The sequence below is a fragment of the Antedon mediterranea genome, chromosome 3 (assembly GCF_964355755.1).
Source record: "Antedon mediterranea chromosome 3, ecAntMedi1.1, whole genome shotgun sequence".
NCBI classification, from domain to species: domain Eukaryota; kingdom Metazoa; phylum Echinodermata; class Crinoidea; order Comatulida; family Antedonidae; genus Antedon; species Antedon mediterranea.
Window position 1 is genome coordinate 13,567,220 of NC_092672.1, and position 6,771 is coordinate 13,573,990.

General features: G+C 34.4%; 1 long non-coding RNA gene across 1 annotated transcript; it reads right to left on the reverse strand.

Annotated features, from left to right (window-relative positions):
* Nucleotides 1-1,704: 1,704 nt before the first annotated feature.
* On the reverse strand, nucleotides 1,705-6,058 carry LOC140045372 (uncharacterized). Its single transcript, XR_011844578.1, has 3 exons — nucleotides 6,010-6,058; nucleotides 1,996-2,123; nucleotides 1,705-1,737 (listed from the first exon to the last, which is right to left on the reverse strand). It is a non-coding gene; the product is annotated as an uncharacterized lncRNA (long non-coding RNA).
* Nucleotides 6,059-6,771: the final 713 nt, after the last annotated feature.

Genomic DNA, 6,771 nt, shown 5'->3' on the forward strand with positions numbered 1-6,771 from the left:
CAAAAGAATGTCAAAAAGTCCTCATTCAACAATCAATGTTTTCTTTTCTTCTTGACTCTTGGTAATTCCATGGCTCAGTAAGTTTGATGCTAGCTGATGGAGAGACTTACCAAGTGTAATTAGTCCAAGTGCAAACGACGGTAAAATGTTACCCGTGACCTCGGTAAGATCTTACTCTAAAATTTGACCGGATTAATCCAGTGCGAATGAGGCTTGCTTATTATTGCACTGCACAACTGCGTCTTGCAAAATACAGCTTGCCTTTTCGGCCCTTGTAACTATAAAGTGACAGCACATTGTTGGTGGCCCCCTTTCTCATAATGCAACGAACATTATCATCTGCCCTGTGTCCCGTCAAGGCACTTAAATAGTATGTAAATAAACTATTCCCCGCCGGACAACATCCATCCCCGCATCCATCCCGGTGTTTCTCGGCTGAGTCTAGTCAATTTATGACATTGAGTATATTGGGGCGAAGCGAGCAACCATGGGCTGGAGGCCAGGGGGGCCGCCAAAGGAGCGAGCAAGTTGGTTACTTTCAATCGTTTTACCGGTCACATAATTACGGCAAATTTCTTCTAAGTTTAAAAATGTTAAGATATAATGGTAATAATAACAATAATGAATAAAATAAGTCCTTTAATCGTAATAAATGCTGAATGAAATGCAGAAAAATTACTGAATGACTATGATTTCTTTATTATAAAATACAATTATTTTGAAAAAACGAGATCAAGACTAGAGAATAAAATGTATAATACACTACAGATTTATTTCAAGACCCTATAAAATGTGGACCTTTTGCAATTACGCACTCGTCGCACCATCCTCCCCCCCCCCCCCAGCTGCGTACGGCCCTGCTATAATTAAATTAAAAATAACACATTATTAATATAACATAAGTCTTTGTTTAAATTGATTTTCTTTTAAACGCTTAACTTAATTACTTTTTTAGTTCCATTTTTTCCAAAAGTATTCCCAAGATGAGAAAGGAAAAATGTATGGGCACATTTGGTTTTAAGCGTCTAGTAACATTTAGTACAACCATAAAAACTGCTATGAAATTTCAACAATACTATTAATCAAAATGTAGCCAATGACTAAACCTATTAGGCTAATACTAGAATGTAGAATTGTAGATCATCGCTGGTGAATAACTCTACTAAAAATAGAAATGACAGTATTGTGTGTACAGAATGAGGCACAGTGTTATATTCGAGGAGAAAAATAAACGTCTGGGACGTTTGTTCTGTGGAAGTCCAATGTTATGATAATGGTTGTTTATTTAAAAGGGGGTGGTGTTTCTTTGAATAAATACGGTTAATAATAGTGGAATTAAATAGTTACCATGCGTCACTGGAAAGACTGATCTGTCAGTTTGATGTCCATTTCATCTTTGAATTTTAATGGACTTTCAATCTCGTCATCGGCTGTATTTTGTTATTCCACCAGCGATCTTAGAAGCGACAGGCTTTCCTTTTGTAAGTCGATCACGGTGTCCAATTTCACCGTCAATAAGAGATTTCTTCCTAAATAATGAAAACAAACATTCATTCGTTTTTTATTGTGTGAAAAATATTTGCAATTCAGTTTATTTTGTGTCATACAAAACAATATGCACTTAGCCCGTACTAAAATTAAGCTAGCTGTTTGAGAAAGACTTTCCGGTAAGCTTGGGCGCTTTCGCCAACTGCGGCAACGGCTTGGTTTTCTTGGTGTTTCGTTTAACATCACTATCTAAAATGAGAATGACACTTTGTTAACTGCTACTGTATGCATCATTTTCCACTATAACTCGCAATAGAAAGTAAATTTTGTAGTACAGGTTTTTCTGTGTAATTTTTAATATAGATGTACAGTAGCTACAAGTAATGATAAACAATATCAACTCTATTTATGAGTCAAAGTTGTGATTATAATTAGAAATGTAATGCTTGTTTTTAAAGCAAGTAGTAGTGATTGTGATAATATAGTTTGCATATATAATCGACCTACCATCACTTTCTGAGGACGCAAACCTCGAAGGCACTTTTTTTTCCTTTCCGCAATGTCACCACTGGCGTCGTCCATGTTCGACGTGTCCTCAGTGCATTTGGCTGCAGTACGCGCCTTCTCAATTGAGCCTAAAAAGCAATGCTAAAACTGTCTTTAATTTGAATTCTTTAACTTTCTATACATATGAATATAACACTTTTTATCAGTTTTACCAATATACTATAGTATAAAACCCTGTCAAAATTGTTGTTGATATACACATTTGATATTTTAAGAGATATGATCACAGAGGCAAATCAATACTTGAATTTGTACAGTAGGTTTATTATTATTTAAAAGAAGATTACAATACAGTAATTTTCAAAACATTGTAATGCTAAATCTACTTATAAGCAGTATTATAGTATCTTTTGAATGGGCCATACACAGACCTGTCCAGTGGCTGTAGCTTGTGTGAGCAATGTGGTGGGAATGAAAGCATTACTATATCATTTGATTTTGCATAGTCTAGTACCTCAATGCTAATATGTGTACAGCCACATGAAAACCAGGCACTTGGTGAAAAATGTGATGATATTTATTATTGATAATGAAATTCCTCACAATATATCCTTCAAAATGCTAAACAGATCATTTAAATCAAGCAAATATTCCCAGAGTTATGGCAATAAATGTATATAGTATTTATACAACAATTTATTTGTAATTACTGAGTAATTAACAGTTTAATGACAAATCAGACTGGAAGTTGCCCCATGCTGTTACAGATTGAACAATTAACACCTTAGCAACACTACCTTCTAGATAAACAATCATTCACTTGTTCAATATAGTGTCAACCTCAGCCTACCGGCCACAGATGTAGATCCTTCTCATACCACCCTCTGTTCTATGGTTATTTTTAAAAACAACATTATGTCCAAAATTCCCATGCAAAGACATTGCTCATATGCCTGTTTACTACAACAATTTGCCACCCAGTTCGGCCACGTGACAATTAGGCCTAGTATTAACAAATCGTCAAATAATCAGTTTATCATTCCCCAGGTTATTAACATTGTGATCATGGCTAACTTGCATCGCTGTCTGGCTGCTTCATTAGATTCTTTGAATAATTAAAGTTTAATACTTGCTGAAACCTTACACTAGTGTTCATCATATCAATTATGACTATTATTCACTTCAATTTATTACGCTTTATACTGTATTTTTTTTATTGAATTTGTTTCAAATCAATTTCAAATCCAGTTCAGGTAGTACCCCTCCTCTGTGACAAACATTATCAGGGACATCCATTTTAAGGGGACATTTTCTTGTAAGTCTGTTTTTAATGGTTAACTAAAATACACCATTTGACAATGTGATGTTATCAGTATAAGCCGATGTAGATAAAACAGAAAATAAATTGAAATACGACATTTTGTATGCCTATCGTTCATTTACGTTATTTTTGCCCAGGACTGGCCAAGGCAAAGGGTTGGAATATCGACTTCTGTATTGAGGCAGAAACAACTAGGGCCTAATACACTTTTATTGAAAACTAATAATACATTAAAATATTATGCTTGTTTGGGACGTTTCGAACTGGAAAAAATGTGAGAAAAACCCCCGTTTATTGTTTATTAAAAACAGAGTTGCTGTGAATTTAGGCCTGGGGTAGATCTGTCGCACCAAGCTAGTTCGTTGGACTGGTTCTGGCTACCAAATTCGGTCCAGCCGTATTATCGATAGATTTACGTATCGTAAATAAAAGCATCAAATGATCGGCGGCTTAACTCTTAAAGCTTCCCCCACGAAATTTAATTAGCCTATGTACTGTATAAGTTAATTTATATAAAATCAAATTTGTAATTGAAAATGTGGATTTGTACATACCGCATCTTAGGGGGGAGCTCATTAATATATCCTTGGATTGGCCAAATCGACACTCTGGAGCTATCCCAGACTTGTGCCCCATTGATATGCCAAACCTTTGTAAGGTTATTGATATTGGTGCAATAGCCACCAGGTTTCAATAGTTCTTTATACATTCTTCCATCATATATGTCACAGATTCCGGATTTGCTCACTTTTCTAGGTGTTTTTAACACCTCTACAACTTTAGGATCTGCAAAAAGAAAATTATAATCACTTTGAAAGTATGGATTAATTGGCCGGAAATCAAGTATATCAAATCAAATATATTCCTTAAATATTTAACTTAAAAACTAGTCTACACCCTATATTTATATTGAATATTTTACTTCAAATTGCCCAATGAAATCCTAGCGCTATTACAAATTGCGCATACCGTTCAAATTGCGCATTATCCAATCACATAAGAATACGTATATACCTAAAGAGTGCCCTGTGTTTCTTTACTAACTCCTATATATGTAATTATCACACAAAAGAGTGATAAACCTAATTTCAACTTATGTCGTGGCACGTAGTGACTAAATAAGGAATTTAATTATCTACAGTAATTGTTGGTGTTCGCTGTAAATGTTTAATACAATTATTATATAACAAAGATATAAATTAGACCAATATTTAAAAGATAAATTGAATTGAATAATATATGGAAAAGAAAAAGCATTGTTTTACATACTCACCCTTGTGTATTTCTTCCAATTGACTGGCAACGTCTAATGTCAACAAGTAGGATTCATTTTTGTTGCCTTGTTTGTTGCACACCGGGCAAATCAAATTTTCTAAAACACTGCAGCAGTCCACACAAGTTTGATAACGAGTAAACTTGACTTTCCCTATCAACGTCGAATTTTTTTTAAAGAAGTACAAGGATTGCAAGTGTTTTAACGACCGTGCGTGTTGTTTGGGCATATGTTGACGAATAATATTTAATAAAAAAATCATATCGGCATCCGTTGCATTACACTGGATCCTATATCCAAGTGGAATTGTAACGCTCTCAAGAGCTGAAATTTGCGAACCTGGATACAATTCGCCGTACCCATTCAGTTCAGACACCATGTCACTCCAGGTTGTTCGAATTATCCATGTTTGAAAATTGCATTAAAAAAATTATATACTGTGTGACTTAACGCTGCAAATTAGAAAGTGTTTATGGCATTTGCACTTCGCGCGTTTGACCACTGGTATTTTACCACTGGTTAGATTATAATACATAAACCAATGACAAGTGGACATACCGTGTCAAATTTCTGGCCAAGGTTTTCGCATTCTAATGGGCATACAACTAGTTATAGGTCGCCAGTATAGCTGAGATTTCAATAAACTGGGATATTTTAAAAAAAATTAATGTATGCCTCGATGCCACCCAGTGTGGATAGTGATAGTATTATTAGTATAAGCCTGGTGACTATGATTTCATCAATATTATCAATTTGTTTTATATCATACTCATAGAACAAACATTCGTATAGTTTTAGCAACCTATTTATAAATTATAGAGCCTGGCTGTAGGCCTTCTCCGTGATTTTATTTGTCCATGTTTAAATGTCTTAGGCTATATAGTGCATTGACTGTCTATTTCGTAATAATTTACTAATTCCATAACTAACGAAATGAACCGTATAGCCTAAGAATGATGGGAGTGGGAAAACATTCTCACCGAACCTCAACTCATTTTTTAAGCTGACAATGAAACATGTTGTTATTGCGCATTAATTGAAACTTGAGTCATTATTTAAATTGTTCCATTAATTGTCAGGGAGATCCGTGAACAATTATTTTTTACTTCCCTTTTTACGACTAAATACTACTAAATACATTTTTGCCTTGTGTGGGATCACCCCACTTTTATTTATTTTTTCAACATAAAAAAAAATAAGGTTTAAAATATTCTTTGTGTGGTCACAACAACAAAAAAACACATGGGTTGTTGGTTGTGATGGGTTGCAACCTAGCCGAAATTAGGCTTGTTTATTCGTCCGTGGATTCAATTTTAATTGACACTCTTGATCAAAGCCGGCTTGTATTGTTAATTCAATTATTCTAATTGAGTGGTTCTGTACACTTCCTTTTTTATATTGTGCGCATATATGAACTTACCAATATCAGGCTCCACTCGGCCTTCAATATCATCTTCATCCGAGTTCCCATTACTATCAGAATCTAGATTTAAAAAAATATTTTGAGTACATTTCTGACAAAAGCAAACAAAAGATGGCTGGGATGCAAATATAATACTGAATACATTATTATATTACTTAACTTGGTAAAGACTGTTTCTGTATGGTGTATTCCTGTTGACCTTAAAATTAATAGTAATTTCTACATACCACTGGACAATTGCTTGGCTGGATCATCAATGGCAATTGTCTGCAGGTTTTTGCCTTTTTGAGCAGGTAAGTTAGATTTCTCCAATGAAAGGAATAACTTTGAGAGCTTTGCTATTCGTAGCACACTATCAGGTACTTGGTAATATGCACGATGCACACGCAAATCGTGGCCCATAAATGAAGCTAACATGAGTTTATGAGATGAGTTTTAATGAAGATTACATCAACCAAGATTGTTAATTACATGTAAAATTGCATGTACAATTTTTTTTTTATTAATAAAGGTTTTACCGATCAATAAATATAATCATTGTTTCTTAACAATTGTACAGTACTGTACTTAATTACCAAACAAACTCAGTTGTACTGTGTCTGTGTTATATTGGCGAACAAATCATCAATTAAAGGTAATGGGTACGTATCTACCTTCGCAACTTGGTTAATCGTTAATTTGTAGTCTCCGCAAATTCGTACGGAACCATCAGACTTAATAACGGGGACTATAGGTGCAGCCCACTCAGAAAAATTAATA